At 38.8% G+C, this 21,184-nt stretch overlaps 1 long non-coding RNA gene across 1 annotated transcript in view; it reads right to left on the bottom strand.

Annotated features, from left to right (window-relative positions):
- The window catches only part of LOC116152252 (uncharacterized), a 242,989-nt gene that overhangs the window by 35,783 nt on the left and 186,022 nt on the right, over positions 1 to 21,184 (bottom strand). Inside the window, exon 3 of the long non-coding RNA XR_010379507.1 lies at positions 15,273 to 15,457. This is a non-coding gene — a long non-coding RNA (uncharacterized LOC116152252). The remainder of the gene's footprint in view (positions 1 to 15,272; positions 15,458 to 21,184) is intronic.

Here is a 21,184-nt window from a genome sequence, read left to right as displayed (position 1 = left end):
GTCATTCCCAATACTTTGAATTACAGCTTAGACTGCATGTTCCTTTATCTCTCACAAGATGGAAAGCCTTTATCGAAGAAAGAGTCACTCTTAGCAAAGATTTTTGTCTTGGCTGCCAGACACTCAAACAGGGACTCCATAGTACTAGGTAGACAGACACTAGTTCTAGCTGGCCAAAGAAAATCCGAGGCACAACTGAAACTCTGCAGCAAAAGATCCATCCACAGAGAGGGAAATGATAACAAGTTTGGAAAAAAGAAATTGCTTTCAGAATGAACAATTTTTGCCAAGGAAAAAAGGTAGTATTTGAGTAAAAGAAGGGAGCGTGCCAAACACCTGTGTCCCAGAGCAACTTCTCTTGCTGTTTAGTGTAAATCAGGAAACCCAAGCACCTTAGAGGCCCTGGGGATGAAGCGTGGAGGACAGGTCTTAGAAGGGCAATGCTAATGTGTTCACAGATCTGCTGGGGCTTTGGAGCCTGGCACAGCCTTGCCCCCTGCTGGCTCACTGCTCTCCTATCCTACCATTCCTGGTGGTTATTTATTTTTCCAGGGACCACAAGAGGAGGTCAAGCCCGGCCATACTGAGAACAGAATGGTTCCAGGAATCTTGCTGAGAAGTCCAAAAATATCTACCATCTCACAGGCAACTTTATCTGCCCAGTCTTTTTTTAATCAGGTCATCCTACTACTAACAGTGACTGGTGATGTTCCTTGGGCAGTGAACATAAACTTAAACTAGTTCAGGATCAATGCACAGGTCATGTTGTACATCATTATCAGCATTCTTGCTTTTCATCAATTTGGCTTTATAGGCCCACCAGAATTTCTTTCAGATTTCAGGTCTTTGGGCTAATTTACAGAGCAGGCAAATACTCTGGAGCCTTACTTATGACTCTCCTATTACATGCAAGTTGCATAATCATGTTGTAAGTGAAAAGTGATGTTGTAATGAAATCCTTCGAGGACTTCCAGGAATAACTTTCTTGGATACAGTCCAAGATGAAATCACCTTACACTGAATTCAAGGCTTATAGGAACTATTTTAAGGCACTAGTGTGAGTGTGTGTGCATCTGGGGCACAGGACATGCTCCCTTTGAAGTTTTCTGTCTCGGCAAATGACACCACTGTCTCTTTAGACTACCCTGAAAACCTTAGCATCATCTCCTTTGATTGGCTTTTCCCATCACTCATATCCAACATTTCCCCAAGACCTATCACAAGTTTCCTTGAAATATTTCTTTCATTTATACCTTCTTGTGCATTCTCTTTGCACCTTAATCCTCGGTCTCATCAGTCTAGAGCTTAAATTACTGCAGAAATCGTCTAGCTATCCTTCCAGATTCCAGTCTCTCTCTCCTTCAATCTGTCCTAAACTCAGCTTCCAATCTGCATACACAAGAAAAACATTTTTGCCTATTTTCTAGAACAAAATCCAACAAGGTTTGTATTCCTTATTTTAACTACATTTCTTATTCATCACCCAACATACAATAGACATCATTTAAAAGAGCAAAGTGAAAAGTAGTTGTGTTGGGAAGGAATAGGACAATTTATATGAAAATGCTTAATGTATTCAGAAACATTTTATCCATGTAAAGAATTAAAGGAAAAAGTCTTTCAGAAACACTTGGGAGACATTTGTAACATGCCTCACACATCATTTTGTGGTTCATTGCTCATAAAAGAACAATGAATGCTCTGGAGTTCAGATCAAGATGGACTGTGTCCACTTTTGCCCGAAATCCCTAAAAGTGACGGGAAAGAATCTTAAAATTCTGAAAACACAGACAGACAAAAAATGATGAGGAATCCCTGAAAGAAAACAGATGAAAAAGAAATAATGACTAAAACCACAGCCTAGAATGCATTTCAAAGGGAACAGCTCTGAGAGTGGAAAGTATCGAAGGTACCTTGGGCTCAGAGGCTTCAGAGACAGAGAAGAGGAAAAGTTCCTGTAGCAAGTGATGGTGGTGGGTTAGGGCTCTGCTTTTGGAACAGCCAGATATGTGGTGTTCCCTCTCTGCCTTCTGCTTGGGCTAAGCAGTGGCTGCAGAGTTCTTTGTCCCTAGGGTGAAAGCATGGGATGTTGGGTCAGAAACGGGTGGTAGTCACTCTGGTTGCTACTGATACACAAGCAGGGTGAGGTGAGGAGTGCTAAGCACAAGAAGAAACTGATGCCACATACCTAGAAGACTCAATGCAAGCATCATCTTCTCAATGAAGTCTTTGATTTCCCCAGGGTAGTTAGGCTCCATTCTTTTGTATCTTCTATAGATCTCCCTCATATCAACTGTCATACTGCATTATATTAACAGGAGCCCTAACATAATTGTGTCATTTTATGATTAAATTTCAGATCTATGGGAACATATCAGCTGCTATATCGCTATAGAGAACAAATTGAAATGCTTAGACTAGTGTAAGAAAATCTTGTTTTAAATGTAGGAACATGGCCAATAACAGTAGGTTGCATACAGTAGGTATGACATAAGTATTGATTAAAGATAGTGCTAATAATGTTTTTCAGTAAAATTCTAAATATCCCACAAAGAACTTTTCTTAGCAATTGGAAGCACAGCCCAGAAAATTATTATAGTCTTGAAATACATAATATATAATAAATATATATAAAATAAATATAAATTATGCCATGCAAATACTAAGTGAAAAATGAAATGAATGAAATGGTGCAAATAGTACATCTACATGTAATGATTTTCTTATTTACCTTTTTAGCATAATTATCATATTTTTTATATTCCCCTAAACAGTTATGGAAACTTACTATTTTTAATAAATTATGAGTATAATTTTGAAAGAATGTACATTTTTTATCAAGAGAAATACATTAAATTATACTATACCAGAAAATAGTCAACTAAGTACAATTCTTCGTATAAAGCCTCCATTTACAATGAATTCATGTGGAAATTATAAGTTTGGTGAGATGTTTATATTTTGGACAAGAATTAAAATTCCCTGAGGATAGTCAAATTATCCATGCAAAAAGCATGTAAATGTCTCCAGTAGTTGGTAGGTTGGCAGATGACAGTACATGCTGGTGCAGAGAACAGATTGTCACTGAAATATTTGCAAGGACATAAGTCAGAGAGCAGGGAAGCCAGCTAAGTGTCAGCACCTTATTATTAGTACCTACTTCATTATTCAAGTAAGGAAGCTATAGCTCTCTCCAAGGTATGAAGGAGAACACAGTGAGGCCCCCAGGGCAGGTTCAGTCCTATGGAGGCAAGACTCCAGGATGTGGAGTTCTTTCACTCAAGGCAACAATATTGGGAAAATGGAGGGTGGAAGATAGTTGCAATTTTATGATTGGACTTTGAAACAGTTGTTAACATCATAGAAAAAATAGGCTACCTGGACCATGCTATATCTTTTCACACATTTATAAATCTGCTACCAATCATAGGCCAGGAGAAGGTAAACTTTATTCATTGATTCATTAACTTTTATAGTGTAATTCCTTTTATCAGGCCCTGTGCTACATTTGGGGACCATAGCAGTGAATCTGACAAACATGGTTTACAATCTGTTAAAGAAGACAGATAGAAAACTACTCATTGCACAATTACTTGTTTATAATTGTGGCATATATAACAAGGAAGAGAGTCAAATAGGAGCACGTCGTATTTAAAAATCAAGAGAAAACCAGTGTAGCTCATCTCAGCCAACAAAGAGAAAGGTCACACCAGAGTAGGTTTGCTAAGGTAATCAGGAGGCTGGATTATTTAGGGCACTAGAAGACATAATAAATATGTTGCTATTGATCTAAGAGCATAGTCATTGAAAGCTTTTAATCAGGGGATAATATGATCTTATTTGCAATTGTAAAAGACCACGTTGACTTCTAGGTGAAAACAGATTCAATGGAGGAAAGAATGGACTCTAGGGGACCAGTTAGAAGGCTGTGGTAGCGTCCAGGTGAAAGTGGTGATGGTGGTGCAGTGTGCAGGTGCAGAATGATAGTAGTAGAGATAGATAAAACGTAAGAAAGAGTAGTTTAAAAATCCAAGTGATGTGGTGATAGATTAAATGTGGAGAGTGAATGAGAGAGAGGATGATTTTCTGCTCTCTTCTTGAGGACAATGCCATTCATTCCTTACATTGGAAGGAAAGGAGATTTGAGTTCAGTTTTGTATGTACTGTATGTGTGATACCCATAAAGCACCCAAGTAGAGAGACTGAGGTGGGCATTTGAATGTTGGATACTTAGGCTTGGAAGTCAGAAAAGAGATCTGTGCTGAAAAGTGTACATTTGGAAATAGTCTCTTTCCAAATAGTTGAAGATTTGGGCACAGATGAGTTAGTTTGCAGATAATTTTAGTGAAGAAGGAGAAGGAGGAGGAGAAGAAGAAAGAGAAGAAAGAGGAGGAGAAGAAGAAGGGGAGGAGGAGGAGGAGAAGGAGGAGGGGAATGTGGTCTAGGACAAAGCCTTAAGGAATTCTAACATCTAAAGCTTGATGGGAAGAGGATAAGACAATGAGTCTGAGAAATACTAGCCAGAGAGATGAGAAACTACGAGACTACAGTGACACTGAATCAATGGGAAGTGAATATTTCAAGAAGCAATTATAATTAATGTTAATTGGCGATGAGCAGTTGAAGAACATAAAGACCTTATTCCATCATCTGTTATTCCTATCCAAGATGGTTCATACACATGGCCAGCAAGCTGGTGCTAGCTTTCAGCTGGAAACTTGGTGGGAACTGCTATCTGGAATCCTCAGTTCTTTTCCACAGGGACTGTTTGGGCTTCCTTACACCATGGCAACCAGCTGCATCAGTAAGCGTTCTAAGATACAGGAAGATTTTAAGGTGTGAGCCCAGAAAATGATACCATGTCACCCCTATAATAATTGTTCAAGCAGTCATGTTGTTCACCAAGATTCAAGGGATTGAGATACAGACCACACTTCATGAAGGAGGACTCTAAGAGAAATCATAGCATTCTTTAATCTACCACGGACCTCAATATTTCACATGTACAATCCTAATCATTGTAACATGTTTTGTAAGCAGAAAAGATTGGAAATAACCTAAACATTCATGACTGGGATTAAATAAATTAATGTAAATTATCTTAAGTAATTTAAGTAAAGTTAAATAAATTAATTTAAATTTATAAAGTTAAATACTATGTACCATTTAAAACCAATGGAAATACTTGATATAGCATTATAAAAATATTACCATGAGATATTATTGAGTTAAAAAAGTAAAATTTAGTATGTTTAGCTAACGTTTTTATGTATAAAACATAGTTATAGTATAAAAACAGATGTATAATATACCTGTGTCTTAAAATTAAAGGGGGGGTCAATAATCAGGAAAAAATGCCTTCAAAGGCTCTTTAAGAGAGTGATGATGAAAAAAATGTTGAGAAAACACTTTTCTGGAAGGATATAAAGAAATGAGTCCATGCAGTTGCCTCAGAGAGCAGAAATGAGTTACTGGGAGAAGGAAGTAAGGAGAATAAGAATGTTAAGTGTGTGCTCTTTCATATTTTTGATATTAGAATCATAGTAAGATAATATGTATCAAAATTTTAATTAAAAATAAAATTTAAAAAGGTTATCCATTTTATTTAATCATATAATATTACTGAATAGGGACTCTTTCAGCATATTACACTATATATAAATCCTATACTTTTAAAAGTCTAGTCTGGGCAAAGAATTAACAATTTCACTCAGTTATCCTCAAAATAGAAACTGGTAAAGTGACGTTTTAGGCAAAACATCAAAAATCAATTATTACTATATATGTATGGGAAACAGTTTTGAAAGAGATTGTGTGGCTACCTGCTTCATTCTGAAGGGAAAGAGCAAGTTTCTCTCCCAGGGGTGTGAAGGACCACTGGAGTTCTCTCAGTGCTCAAGTGTTCCCTCCTTTACACCCCAGGAAAGGAGAAGCAGCTATAAGATTCAGAGAGATAGATGCAATGTGAACAATCAAATTCCTTAGCAACATCTAGATTCGCAAAAAGATTTTTTTTCTCATATACCAATGCCACAACTTACACTACAGAAGAATGCAGCCATAGTAAATGCTTGGCAATCTTCCAGCTGGGCACATCCGTATGGAAAACTAGCCAAATAAACACGTCCTTGCTATAATCTCTGCTCCTTAACATTGAAAATCCACTGTAGGGTTGTAGCTCTTTGACTGCTGAAGGCACCAGGAGATGAGCCATATTGGACTTGACCCTAGTCTGTGAATGACAGCATGCAGCACTGGGAGCTGGACCATGTCCTAGTGAGGGACTTGGTCTCTCTCAGTGTTGCAAGCACCAGCAGACCACATGGTGCCATGGTGCCACTATGACAAATACAAGGCAGCTTGAAAGGATAAGGAAGAGACTTGGAAGCAGTAAACAGTTACGGCTTAGGGTAATACTGGCCTTGCAAAACAGTGGCCATTTCATCATCAGAGTTCCTATCTCCCTCCAGTGATCCCAACTGATACTGATGAAGCTGACTTAATTGCTGGATACAGAGCACTGAAAATAATTTTAAAAGTCCACTTAGATCATGCATCATTTACCAAACTTACTCCCAGGTTACATCAAGTGCAAATCTGATCACAATTGCTCGTTAGAAAAGAATGTGAATACATGTGGCTGCAACCTAAAGCATAAGTTCTGTTCAACAATGCATAAAGGCTAACGTTAAAAATCACCAGGGGATACGGAGCCACTCCCTGCCAACTTTGGATGCACTCCACTGCCTTGAAATGCAGCCCTATTGTGGGTTCCCCTATGGACACTCCGATAGGAGTTGTTAGAAAGAGAATGGTGGTTAATTCTCTCTAAACTATTGTCTTAGTTCTTGTTGCCATAACAAAATACCACGTACTGGGTGGCTTAAACAATAGAAATGCATTTCCTCCCAAACTGGAGACTGGAAGTCTGAGATCAGGATACCAACATGGTCGAGTTCTGGTGAGAGCTCTCTTCCTGGCTTGCAAATGACCACCAACTTACTATATATTCACATGGCCTTTCTCAGTGCATGCACAAAAAGAGAGAGACAGAGAGCTTTTTCTTCTTACAAGGCCACCAGCCCTATTGGATTAGAACACCATCCTTATGACCTCATTTAACCTTAATTACCTGCTAAAAGTCCTATCTCCAAATACAGTCACACTAGGGGTTAAGGCTTCAACATCTGAATCTGGGGAGAAGAGGGGATCATAATTCAGTCCATAGCATCTATAAACATAGGTAAAAATATTTAAATATCAGCCAGAAAAATTAAGATTGAATATCAGAGAGGTTAAAAATCACATAAGAAGAGCTTGAGAAATGGAGCCATCTATTCAATAAACAAAACCAAACCAAACATGGCACCCTTATCTGATACTGCATGCCCCTCTAATGGTAAAGATGCATCTTTGCCCTATGGAAATGGCTTTTTTCGTTAAATTGAGGCAAAATTAATGTAACAAAATTCTCTAGTTAAACCATCTCAAAATGTATAATTCAGTGACTTCCAGTGCATTTACAAGGTTGTGCAACCATCCCCTCTACCTAGTTCTAGAACATTTTAATCACTTGGGAAAAGAATCCCCATGCCTATTAAGTAGTCACTCTCCATTGCCTTTAACCCAAGTCTGTTACTGGTTCTTTTAAATTTCAAGAAAGAAAGTTATGAAGGTGCACTTATTCCTTCCACTGAGAAAAAAAAAAAGTGCTATTTTAAAAGCTACTGGTACCATTAACTCAGAAAGAGTTTAACATAGGGCACTGAGTCTTTGTCTTATTTCTTCATGGAAAGAACCATAGAAACATGAAGGCGGAGATCATGCAAAGGCTCTCTGCTTCCAGGGAATCTCTAAATGCAGAATACCAACTAGCTAAAAACAAAGCTATGGATATCATGTCCTCATACACTCTCCTCAACAAAGAAACATATTTTTGTTGAAATACATTTAAGAAATTCTAAATTAAACTGTTAACAGATTTCTTTGCCAACCAAAGAGGATGGCTACAGCATCGATTGCGGACTTTTTTTTTTTTTTTTTTTTTTTTAATGATCAGTGTAGAATACCAGTTGCAACCTGGTGATTTTTCACAACAAATGGACCAAAATCACACACAGATGGTTTTTATTTTTCAAGGAAGTTGAACCAATAATGTAATACCTGTAAATTTTATCCAAAATGTACAGATTTCTAGCTTTGCTTTAAAAATACTAGGTTAAGTGGCAACTCTGGGTGCTTAAAGCCATTGGCAACAATTGGGTAGAGATGAGAGACGATTGCTGGTTTTGAGAGGATCATACATCTCTGAGTTTACCAGGGCCCTCATCTAGTCCATTTCCATCATGCTGCGCTGCTTGGCCCCTGATGGCACTTGAATTTGCTTCTCCTACTGTACAATGGTCTCTGCAGAGACATTCCAGAGACACATTCTTTTTTAACCATACTTCAGGCACAAAGCCATCTAACGGGCAGACAAACTTGAAGTGTCATCTCACTTTTTACCACAGTCTTGAATTTTCCATTCTCAAAATTAATGATGGTTGGGATCCCTATGGATCTAGCAACTTGAGTGAAAAGTACACAGTTTTTGAGTGGTAGACCAACGACTACCACTGATGATTTTGAAAGGTAAACAAAAATTTCTGCTTGAGTCGAATAGTCATTGCATATTGGGTCTCATCATAAGTACATACAACCTCACTTAGAATCTAATAAGAAATATGTGGGAGCCATGAAGTGGGAATAATCTGAGCAACAGCACATAGTTTATAAAAACAAGTCTATCTGCAAACATTTGTCTCTCTCTCACATAGACACAGATACAGATAGAGATAGAGGTGTAGTTATAGGACCTCTATACTCATACTAGTTATGGAGAAGAGACCATTTACCAACATCAGAGGAAGGAAGCAAGTGAAATAAAGAGGTTTATGCAAAATTTCACATCTGCTCAAAGAACAATAATTAGAATTTCCTTAAATTCTATTTGTTGACATCCTGCTTGAAACTGTACTGAAGTTATTTCAAATATACATATTTCTACCACTCCATTTAAATACAAAATCAAGGATTTTTCCAAAATTATTTTATTTGTATTTCACTTCTCTAAAACCCAGTAGTATAACTGCTCTTAAATTAATCATTGTAATCAAGTTTTAACTAAATATCCCAAGTCTTATGAGCAGTCGCATGCTGTCCTGTACTTCTTTTACAGCTGTCCTGTTCTTGTGTTAAATAGTATAATATATCTAATCCAGTGTGATATCATGTCTGAAAGCTCAGGCTATCAAGGCAGAGTGACCTGTGTTAATAAAATGCTCATGTGGAAAGGAAGAACAAATGGAGTTATGAGGATTCTTCTTACAAGAAAAGGGATTTGTTTGCAAGGGACATGCTTTGAGAAGTGCTAGGGAAGAAAGAGTCAGATCCTAAGAGCACACTCAAAAACACCAGAAGCAGGGGGAAAGGAGAAGAATTTGTTTCTTTCCTAGTAGAAAGAGTAAGTAAAAATAGGAAGAACCAGCCTAAAGCTGACCAAATGCAAGACATGTTATCTGGGAGTGAAATTCTTAATAGAGAAATATGTGTGCGCAGCCGAGTTGATATAGGGCAACGAAGGCAGAACACGTTAGAATGTCTGTGATTTATTTTAAACTTCTCTAGCATAGACTCTCTGATATTGTATACATGTCAGTTACTTTCAGTGTCAACTCTAGAGGCAGACTATTGACCTAATATTGCACAATGAAGGGGTGGTCAGCTAGCTTGCTCCTACAGCTCTCCATATCTCCATCAACACCGAAGACTTTTTAGCATGACATTGATAATTAACACATCAAAAATGGATTTTCTTTGGTGAAATTAAAGGCTTAATTAGCGTGATGCATTTTTGAAAATGGATTTTATTGGTGAAATTAAAAGGTCTCATTGTATGTGGGTTGGTTGAAATATTGCATAAACAAGTATCATGGGTTGAATTGTGTCCCCTAGAAAGATACACTGAATTCTTAACCACCTAGTACCTGAGAATGTGGCCTTATTTGGAAATAGGGTTGCTGCAGATGTAATTACCTAAGATAAAGTCATGCTGGACTAGGGTGAATCATTTCCAAAATGACTGGTGTCCTTATAAAAGGAGGAGAGAGAGACACACAGGAAGACTGCCATGTGGAGACAGAGGCAGAGATTGGAATTACATAGCTGCAAGCAAGGAATGCCAAGGGTGGAAGACCACCACTGGATGCCAGGAAGAGGCAAGGAAGGATTCTACCCAGGGTCTCACAGACAGCATGGCCTTGGTGACATTTTGATTTTTGGACTTCTAGTCTCCAGAACTATGGGAAAATAAATTTTTTGTTAATTTAAGACACCCAGTTTGTGGTATTTTATTACTTTGAAACTAATACAACAAGATATAAGCCTTTGGCGAGGGTCATACCCTGCACCCTTATGGATGGCATTCATATCCATCAGGGTTCTCCAAAGAAACAAAACTAATAGGCTGTCTGTGTGTGTGTCTGTCTGTAAAGAAATTTATTATAAGGAATAGGTTCATTCAATTGTGGAGGCTGGCAAGTCCCCAGATCTGCTAGGTGAGTCAGCAAGTTAGAGGCCCTGGAGACCAGTGGTAATAGTTCCAGTCCAAAGGCCAGCAGGCTCAAGACACAGGAAAAGTCAATGTTTCCATTCTAGTCCACAGGGGGAAAAATGATTTCAGTTTTAAAGGTGATCAGGCTGGAAGAATTCTTTCTTACTCAGGGGAGGGTCAACCTATTTAGGCCTTCAAATGTTTGGATGATGACCTCATATTGGGAGGGGAATCTTCCTTACTAAGTCTACCTAAATAAATGTTAATTTAAATGTTAATCTTATCTAAAAACACACTCACTGAAACACCCAGAATAATGTTTGACCAAGCAGGTGGGCCCCTCTTGGCCCAGTCAGGTTGACACATAAAATAAACCAACACAGCATCCAGAAGTCCTGTGTTCCACATTAGTTTAGGAGGGTTGATAGTTGCCTGTGCCACCTCTAAGGGTAACAGTCTTTCTCTGGAATGTACTTACATCTACTTGAGTGAAACTTTTGTACGAGGTGAGGTTGGAGCACCTAAAGGACAAAATCTTGAAAATTATAGGTTTATAAACTGTGTTGGCCCTACATGCTAATGAATGTTTGTTTAATAAATGTTTGTATTTGTGCCAGAATTTGGAGTGAGACTTTAGAGTGCTTTCATCTATATTCTATGGTAAGTTTCAGGAGGAAGTAGTTAAACCTCACAATTCTCAAATTTCTTATGTGTTACATTAGTTATCAAAAAGCATGTCAGAGTCCTACTTGACCAAATTTCTGGGAGGGGCTTTAGATTTTCATAGGCTGAGAAACAGTCAGCATTCCAGCCATTTTTACTAGGATCATAAGGGTAAGGCATTCTCAGTTGATACATAGGTCATATCACTTAATTAAATGCAGCATGACATTGGGCTAGTAAACTTTCCAAGCCTTGGTTCTGTAAACTGGGGAAAATAAAAGTACTTATTTCAAATACTATTGTGAAAATTAGATAGAATAATGCAGGTGACATATTTATCATAATGCCTGGCACAATTTAAGCACTGATTAAAATCTGTCATTATTATTTTTAATCTTAAATAATGTTTGACAGGTCAGAAAAATAATCCAGGAGAGGCAAATGGGAATGATCATAAAAAGGACAGAGAGAATAAATGATGAATCAATTTTCTATCACTACTTGAACAAATTATCATAAGTTTAGAGGCTAAAATAGACACAAATTTATTATCCTACAGTTATGTAAGTCTGAAGTCTAGCAGGGTCTCACTAGACTAAAATCAAGGTTACCTACAGACTGTATTTCTCTCCAGAGGAAAATCCACTTCCTGCTCACTCAACTTATTGAAAGAATTCAGTTCATTTCAATTATAGAACCAAGGTCCCCAGTTTCTTGCTGGTTGTGTACTGAAAGCTGGTCACAGCTTCTAGAAGCCACCTGCAATTTCTTGGTTCACAGCCCACCTCCTCCATCTTCAAAGCCAGCAATGGCTGATCAAGTCCTTCTCACAACTCATCTCCTGACCCACCCTTCTGAATTCCTTATCCATTTTTAAAGATCTGTGTGATTAGATTGGACCCATCCAGACAATCCAGGATAACCTCCCCATCTCAAGGATTTTAACCTTAATCACATCTGCAAAGTCCTGTTTGTCATATAAGGTGGAAAATCCACAGATTCCATGGATTAGGATGTAAACATTGTGGAGGGGCCTCTATATATTGCCCACCACAAGGAAGAAGGGGAAGAGGGCAGGTGGAGCCCTGGGAACCCCATGAAACCTTGTATCTTCTCCTGATCTAGACATCTTCGCCCCACTCCCTCTCCATCCATGTACAACTTTCTCTCCACAAACCAAGATAGTCAGAGAAGCTCAGAGGGAGATAAAGACACATCATTTTCAAGATGGGGCCACAATGTTTGGGTAGGTGACTTTTATTCTGAATGATGGTACAATCTCATCTCTTCAGAAACTGGGGGCTTAGATATTGATGAGGAGAGTTGGATATACAAAGAAAATAATCCACTTGCATCAGAGCCCAGTCCCTGCAGGCTATCTGAGGTGTCACAAAGTCCCAAGAGAGCATATGTTCATCTGCAGATACAGGTTAAAATATAAGCCATGTTTTTTAAAGCTCTCCTCCATATTATTGTTCTCCATACTAGTCAAGGTGCTAAAACAAGTCACCTGTATTAACACTACACGTGTGTGCCATGGTAAGACTGAGAACCAAATCTGGAAGAAACAGAAAAAGAATCATTTCACAAGTCTAAGATGAGAAAGTGTAAGATCCTTCACTGATTGAGATCTATGGGTTTTGATTCTGAAATGAATGTTCCTTTATCCAGTGCTTTGATCCTGAGAAGCAGGATTTTTCCATTAGAGTTCTTTCTTGATTTGCAGAGTTCAAAACAGGCCCAAGCAAGGTTGGTCCTGTCTAGGGATAAATTTGGGGGACTTAAAAGGCTTTTTCTAGATTGGCTTGGTTGGGAATGCTAATGTAGTGGGTCTAATATTTCTTTCACTACAAATCAGATGCAGGTAGCATAAACTTTTGGAAGAAGTCTTCTGAGGATTGCATGGAGCCAGGGGATCAGGAAGAGAGACACTTCTCCCTCCATTCTGAGTTTCTGGGAAGCATGCTACCTGGTACCTTGTGACCCATTTGAGGCCCATCTCAGTGTGGCCTTGCTTCTGGCCACTTGTTACAGAGCAGAGTACCTGAAAGACTCTACCTTGTTCTACACTCTCCGCTAATAAAATGATTTAAACTGGATTATTCAGATGGATTTAGAACATGAGATCTAAAACCATAATGTCCTTCTGCCATTGTTTGACTATCTGAAATCACATTATTCAAGAGTTGAACTTTGGACTCCAAACTCAGTTAAAATGCAAATACAAGTAAAGAGAAACAACCTTTACTAGCCATTCACCTCTTAAACAAGAGAATGTTTTATCAGAAACTTTCCAAAGAGTAGATCTTTGTAAGGAGAATTATGGAGAATGGGCAAAAGTGTGGTTAAGTTTTCCAGAAAAGTAAAATCAGAAGAACCAAAGACAAGGTACACCTACTTGAACATTTTGCCAAGAAATAATGTTTTCCTCATTTGGTGACTTTCTTTGCTAAAGAAAATTTCTTAGAATTTTCTCTTCCTAAACTTCTTCTTAACTTCTATTTTAAAATAATACTTTTCCTAAAAACAGTGGTCCTTATGGGATGAATAGAAAAAGAGACAGATAGAAAATGTTTCCCACTAGATATGAAACTGTCATTAAAACAAAACAAAACAAAAAATCGCTTTCATTGCATTTTTGCTGAGCAGATCACTTTTCAGAAATGTATGAGAAAAAAAATAAAATTTAGATAACATGGAGGCTAATTGTGGTCTCCACCACTCAGAATATACCAACAATTTACATAACAGCTCTTGGACACCAAGTTTTGCCAGCTAAAATTTCTTAGAAGTTTACTCCGTGTTTTTTTTCTCAGTATATCCCCTTACATTATATATACATAAAACATTATAATTCAGAAATAGCATTCGGAAACACTCAAGTAAACCCATCACTTCTGGGACATTCAGCCTAACTCTTATGGTACTTCTGACTGGTAGAGATGATTTCTAACTGGGAAGAAATTTGTCTTCCTCCCGTAGATGTGGAAACCGCACCTAGATTCATTGGCCATCAGTGATGATGGGGCTCAGAACTCAGGGTGAAGCCCGGGTACCAGTTTACTGACTCTCCTCCTATTGACCGTGAGTCCCAAAGCACTTCAGAAGGGCAGGCCATTGGTCTCCAATGACGTACAATTCTCACACACAGTTCCAGGAGGGGGATTGGTGTTCTTGGGCTATGAGTACAAAATCCCTTCACTTTCTAAAGCAAAAACTAAAGAAACCAACATGAGGAGAAACTATCCAACACCATTCTTTTATTTAAAATCTACCTCAGTAGAATCAGCATGCAAACGCTGGCAGTCTTTGCTCTAAACCAATCTACTTAGTTGGCTCTTATTCTCTAATAATAAAACAGTGGCATGTTTTGTATAATTTAATATGCCTTTACTGAAATCACTATCTTTTCTCAAAATCTGCTTTTACTCCTATGTTGCTGATTCTGGTTACTGATATAACCTATCTAACCCATCTAAACTAAGCCAAATACCCGCTTCTTAATTCCCTAAGGCTAATCTGTCACTATAATCTGTTGATTCTACTTCCCACATCTCTCAGTCTTTCCTCTCTTCTCTATTGCTTCTGCAGTGGGCTTGTCAGCTCTCCCTGGGCCCCTGAAACATGAACAAGCCCACTCCATGGCTGCCTGTCACTTCTTTTACATCCTTTATCCATTCTTTCTCCAGTGATTCTAAAACTCAACCTCATTCTACTCCCATTGATAAAAACCCTCATGATTCCCATCCTCTATAAACCATATATAGTGTCTCTCAAAGTATTTCTCCATGAACCACCAACACATTAGTAATTCTAAGGGCCTTTTAAAAAGTAAACAATTGTGGCTGCCACTTTGGCCCTACTGAGTCAGAATTTCTGGGGATGGGGCGCAGGAGCCTGAATTTCAATAAAGTCTTCAGGAGATTTTTACATGCACTAAAGCTGGAGCATTACAGGCCTGCTGAGGAAACTCCAGCTCCCATTGCAGGGTACAAAGGTCCCCAGGATGTGGTCTTACCTACTCTCCTCTCTCTTCTCTGGTTGCTTCTCTCTCACTTGCTCTCCTCCAGTCCTCAGACGTGCCACGGCCGTACTGAGCCATTCACATTGTCTTGCACGTGCAGCTGCCTGTCTGCTCTGCCTTGTGAACTCTGGCCATCTTCTGAGGTGCATCTGCTATACTGCTTACTCCATGAGGCCTTCCTGGAATACACCATACCAAACAAATTAATTATTTCCTCCTTTCTCCCTTTGCCCCATGATGATACCTTCCAGACGGCACGGTAGCTTTTTACTCACCTGTCTGCCTCTCCTGCTGCTCAGAGAACTCCTTGCGGGTAAAACCTGTCTTTTTCAGGTTTTACCGCCACTTCTACCATAGAGCCTGGAGCATAGAGAACACTAACCAGTTTTTGCTGCATGAATGATCTCGAGTTTACAAAGCTCCGTGAAACAGATAACTGCACATCAGGATAGAGCAGCAGGAGTAGGTATCTTTAGAGGTGACATTCACGTCAAGGAATGGAGCCTTATCACAGACCACATTCAGGCCACCTTTTCCTGCCTAAAGCCAAAAAGTCCTGTAAAACTTTCCCCACTACCGCACTCAGGGTCAGTCAATGTGAAACTTCTTGGCAAAGCTGTGTTTATCACAGTTTCTTTTTCCACGCAGTAAACATTTTAGACAGAAATTGAAATAATGTAGTTAGCACAGAAAGCCTGAACCTCAACAAATAAACTTGGAGCCATTGAAGGCCGGGACATTGGAAGTTGTATTAATTAGGCTGCTTTTGTAAACACATGACAGAGCCTAACTTGAACTAGTTAAGTGAAAAAGAAAATCTTACAATTATACCAGAGTATTTTACAAAACTCAGGCTTAAGAATGAAGCTGGAGATGAGGGACAATTTAAAGTAGGGACATGAACACTGCTGGGACCATCAGCACTCCTGCTACACATGATGGAAAGCATGGTTGCTGTTACTCCTGAGTTTAGATCTCATAGTTATAGACTCTAAAGAGATCCTGACTGCATTCTCGGAAAAGCAGCTCAACAACCAAGTTGAGTCTAATGGTCAGGTTTCCCCTGGCTAATTCAGTGTGACCCAGGACACCAGCATAGCCACACTGGAATATGGGGCCCCAGCTAGTTATGTGAAAGGGAGAGCAAAGTGGAGTGGGAAATCCCTGAGGTGTTCACCTGCGAGAACAACTTCAGTGATACTGGAAGCAAAGAGGACATTTTAAATTGTGGGTAGTTCAGGTTGGAGTCATGGAGGGACAGCTGAACAAGAAGACCCAGGCCAAGCCAGAGGCCAGGCCAAAATCTCTCCTGGTGAAGGCCTTCACCAACACTACAGTGAGGAACTGATTGATAGGCCCAAGGTTACTTGCATATTATTTATCATTTGTTGCTATGCTTGCTGAAGTTAAATATTAATATGCTAAATAAGAAGTTTGTTTCATAGAGTAGTTTTAGTTTTTAAGTAATCCTTGTGTCATCGTTTTAAAGCCCGAAGTAAAGAAACCTTTCAAGAGTGAGCAAACAGATGTAGGAAACAGTAACAGGTGTAGAATCTGATAGGCCTAGCTTCCCACTTGAGCACCTCTGTCATGCATGGCCTCTGTGACCAAGGAGAAGGTTCTGACTGTCTCTGAGCCTTAGATACTCCATATGGCCCCCTGTTCACATAGTTTATGTTATTTAGCCCGGGCAGTAACTGCTGATTCAGTAACTGTTCTTTGATCCTCTACTCTGTGCAGATGTTGTGCTAGTAACCATGGATACAGCATTGAAGAAAATAAAGATCTTTGCCCTCAAGAAGCTTGCATTCTAGAGGAGAAAACAGTTAATAACAAACTACATAAACAAAAGAAAAGTATGTTCTTAAAAAAAATCAATAATAAGGATAAATTCAAAGCACCGAATGGCATTATTAAAAAATATGTCTGTATGTTTACTGTCTTTTAGACAGTAAAGTACCTTGCCCTTTTAGACTGAAAGTATCTTGAAGGCAGGTACAATGTCTGTCTGTTCCCACTATACATTCAGTGCCTAGTCCAGTGTGGCAGATGCTAGATGAGTATTTGTTGGAGGTGTGAAGGACAAAGAGAAGAAACAAGAAAGTGATTAATTCTAATGATCTAGACATGACTTGTATCACTTTGCCCAGGATGCTATTTCTGGTGTCTCTCCTTGTGTGTCCAAATTTCCTCTCCTTATAAAGATGTCAGTTATATTGGATAAGAGCCCACCTGAAGATCTCATTTTAACTTAATCAACTCTTTAGAAACCTTATTTCCAATTACAGTCACATTCTAAAGTCCTGGGATTTTGAACTTCAACGTATGAAATGGGGGAGGGGAGCATCACAGTCACAACTGAGCCCAAAACAGCAGAAATGCAAACCCTTTAAGCCCTCAGGTACATTATTCTATTGGTCTTCATGGCAACTTTTAACATGGCAGGGAGACTTGTATTACCGTTATGTATAGTACGCAGATAAGAAAACTGGGCAGCATCGTGATTTCCAATCCAGCACTCAATCCCCAAGATCACAAGGTGTCTACAAGCTATCACTTCCACTAACCTCAGTGAGATACATTTATGAGCTGCTCAGGTCCAATTTGGGCAAGGCAGGGTAGGACTGTGGTGGGACAACTGCCCTGAACAATGCAGAATAGTAATCTATACTCTGGACAATTTAATCGGTAGGAAGAAATGAAAAAAGGAGGTTAAATGCCTTGAAATACAGCTGAATGCCTTGTCATCTGGGATTTGCTTGGCTATTTTCCACTGAGGCTGTTCAAGCCCAACCAAAGGCATCCCTGACAGGTTTTAGCCAGAACACTCTAATTTTAAAAGTGCTGACATGGCTATGGGCATTGCTCTTGAGAGGTAGGCAGACCCGATACACATTCACCCTTCTATCAAGTCCTGCTCAGCTTTTTCAAAGAACAAATTGGATTTGGCCCTTTCACGGCAACCTAGTTGATGGGCCCAGAAAACACAATTCTGATTACTTCATAGCAGTATTCCCAAGGGTATCTTGTTAGAGCAATCACAAAACCATTTGAAACTGAAGGGAAAGTCCTGTCAAATGAACTACTAAAATGGCTGCACATTACAAGACTCACATGGAACAGTTTGTTGTCGCACTGAAGGAAAACAGTGACCTTGGGATGGGGTCCCAAGGACTACAGGCTTGAGGAGGGGGTCAGCTAAGGCAACAGGCCTTTGGTTTCAGAAATGCTGTCATGCTTTTCGATTGAAAGTCAATCTATTGCCTCTAAATTATAAAACAGTGATGACTGCCAGCACCTACCTTTAGTTAGGTGTCTTTCATTTTAGTCTATGTCCCACCACTTAGGTAATGGGTTTTAGTGAAAAGTTTATGGCCAATTGAACATAGCTCAACAGGAATATCTTTTCCACTCTCTCTCTCTCTCCTACTCCTCATCTTTGAACCACATCCTGAAATAATTATAATGCACTGAAAAGGAGATGGACTAAGCTCCAGTTCAATTTGCCTTTAGTCTTTCTCAAGACTCCACTGAAATAAAAAGTTAGGAGCACACAATGAATAAACATATAGCAGCAAAGAGAACAAGAGTTGGCTGGGAATTACGAGTTAACTGATGGATTTCAGCAAATATGCAAAAGCCAGAAAATGGAATGATGTATATGGCCTATGACATAGTAATCATACTCCTGGGATACATGTCAGAGAAATTCTCCCTTAGGTCTGCAGGAAATGTGTACATGGATGGTCTTTGCACATGAACACAATGGCCATTAAGGTAGTGGGGAGCAGGAAGACAGGGAAAGGTTAATTAAAGAGGAGTGAATGCCTTCTATGAAACACTGGGCAGTGATAAGTAGAAAACTGAGAAACAAAATAAGTGAGAATTTATATGAAAAGTAGAAACAAAATGAGAAAGCACAATATCATTTGTGTAAATTAAATACTCTAAAATACAACAGTGCAACTGATTTTTGAATGTTAATTTTGTAACCTGCTACCTTGCTGAATTCTTCAATCAGCTCTAGTAGTTTTTGTGTGGACCTTTTGGAGTTTTCTATATATAGTAATATGTCGTTGGCATATAGTGACACTTTTACCTCTTCTTTTCCAATTTGGATCCTTTTTATTTCTCTCTCTTGCCTGATTGCTGTGGCTAGGACTTCCAGGACTATGTTGAATAGGCGTGGTGATAGTGGGCATCCTTGTCTTGTCCCAGATTTTAGTGGGAAGCTTTTGAGTTTTTCACCGTTGAGTACTATGCTGGCTGTAGGTTTGTCATATATAGCTTTTATTACGTTGAGATATGTTCTCTCTATATCCACTTTGGAGAGAGTTTTTTTTTTTTTATCATAAATGGGTGTAGAAAGTAAAGAAACAATCCCCTTTAAAATAGCACCCAAAGTAATAAAATATCTGGGAATAAATCTAACCAAGGAGGTGAAAGAATTATACACAGAAAACTATAAACCACTGATGAAGGAAATTAAAGAAGACTTTAAAAAATGGAAAGATATCCCATGCTCTTGGATTGGAAGAATCAATATTGTTAAAATGGTCACACTACCCAAGGCAATCTACAGATTTAATGCAATCCCTATCCAATTACCCAGGACATATTTCACAGAACTAGAAAAAAATCATAATAAAATTTATATGGAACCATCAAAGACCTAGAATTGCCAAAGCATTACTGAAGAGAAAGAAAGAGGCTGGAGGAATAACTCTCCCAGACTTCAGACAATACTGTAGAGCTACAGTCATCAAGACAGCATGGTATTGGTACAAAAACAGACAAATAGACCAATGCAACAGAATAGAGAGCCCAGGAACGAACCCACAAACTTTTGGTCAACTAATCTCTGACAAACGAGGCAAGAATATACAATGGAATAGACAGTCTCTTCAGCAAATGGTGTTGGGAAAACTGGACAGCAGCATGTAAAGCAATGAAGCTAGAACACTCCCTTACACCATACACAAAGACAAACTCAAAATGGATCAAAGACTTAAACATAAGACAAGATACAATAAACCTCCTACAAGAAAATATAGGCAAAACATTATCTGACATACATGTCAAAAATGATCTCCTAGGACAGTCAACCCAAGCCATAGAAATAAAAGCAAGAATAAACAAATGGGACCTAATGAAACTTACAAGCTTCTGCACAGCAAAGGAAACCATAAGTAAAACAAAAAGACAATCTATGGAATGGGAGAAAATTTTTGCAAATGAAACCAACAAAGGCTTGATCTCCAGAATATATAAGCAGCTCATACAACTCAATAAGAAAAAAAATAAACAACCCAATCCAAAAATGGGCAGAAGACCTAAACAAGCAATTCTCCAAGGAAGACATACAAATGATCAAAAGAAGACATACAAATGATCAAAAGGCACATGAAAAAATGCTCAATATCAGAAATTATCAGAGAAATGCAAATCAAAACTACAATGAGGTATCACCTCACACCAGTCAGAATGGCCATCATTCAAAAGTCCACAAATGACAAATGCTGGATAGGCTGGAAAAAAGGGAACCCTCCTACACTGCTGGTGGGAATGCAGTTTGGTACAGCCACTGTGGAAAACAGTGTGGAGATTCCTCAAAAGACTAGGAATAGACTTACCATATGACCCAGGAATCCCGCTCCTGGGCATATATCCAGAAGGAACCCTACTTCAAAATGACACCTGCACCCCTATGTTCATAGCAGCACTATTTACAATAGCCAAAACATGGAAACAGCCTAAATGTCCATCAACAGGTGACTGGATAAAGAAGATGTGGTATATTTATACAATGGAATACTATTCAGCCATAAAAACCGACAACATAATGCCATTTGCAGCAACATGGATGCTCCTGGAGAATGTCATTCTAAGTGAAATAAGCCAGAAAG

The sequence above is a fragment of the Camelus dromedarius genome, chromosome 3 (genome assembly GCF_036321535.1).
Source record: "Camelus dromedarius isolate mCamDro1 chromosome 3, mCamDro1.pat, whole genome shotgun sequence".
Classification (NCBI taxonomy): Eukaryota; Metazoa; Chordata; class Mammalia; order Artiodactyla; family Camelidae; genus Camelus; species Camelus dromedarius.
This window is presented reverse-complemented; position numbering and strand designations above follow the sequence as displayed.